Below are 852 nucleotides of genomic sequence, written 5' to 3' on the forward strand. Positions count from 1 at the left end.
TGATCCCTGACAGTTAGTCTATAAATTACTCTTTGCAAATGCAGTCCTATGGATTTGCATAGATGAGTCTTCAGTGAATGCCACACAGTTTTGTGCTGTAAGTTGTGAGCTATGTAAGTTTATTTTTCTTACATACCTTATCTAAACACACTGATCTATTTTGAATTCTTATGGTTTGATAGTGGTTTCATATGACACATGTAAGTTAAGAGCCTTAGTAAAAAAAAATACTGATACATAATTTTCCATGAAAATGATAATAACATATGTATAAAATACAATAAAGAAACTTTCCTGGCATGCCATCCCTCACCAAGATGCTTTTGAGTATTATGGTCCACTTTTGTCGAGATTACCCACTGAACAGAAATTTACAATTGATCCATCTGAGAAGATACAAAGTTTCATCTTCTAGTACAAGATCATGCTGCAGACTGTCAGAACCTGATCATAATTCCTGATGCATCCTATCTCTAAGATTTTACACACAGCTAATAGAATACTGAAGATAACTAAAGTCCATGAGAAGTATTACTCATTTAACGCTTTGGAGAAATTTAATAGAAAGGTACGAAATATTTTGCTAAAGGTCAGCTGTGAAAATTCAGGAAGCTGCTACATCCTGTTTCTATCTTTCAGCTGAGAAACATTGCTGTCTTGTGTCAGCCCAACAGCTAGGCTCTGCTATTAACTCAGAGAAGATGGCTTTCTGGAAGGAAACTGTACCACAACACAACCCAAACAGAAGAATGGAACATGATCTGCAAGAAAGAGCCAACATATATGCACAAATTCATCCACTGGCATTTGAGAATCACTCAGCAACCACAACCCATAGCTCCTTATGCAAAA

Source organism: Pygoscelis adeliae, unplaced genomic scaffold (genome assembly GCF_000699105.1).
Source record: "Pygoscelis adeliae isolate BGI_AS28 unplaced genomic scaffold, ASM69910v1 Scaffold67, whole genome shotgun sequence".
NCBI lineage: Eukaryota > Metazoa > Chordata > Aves > Sphenisciformes > Spheniscidae > Pygoscelis > Pygoscelis adeliae.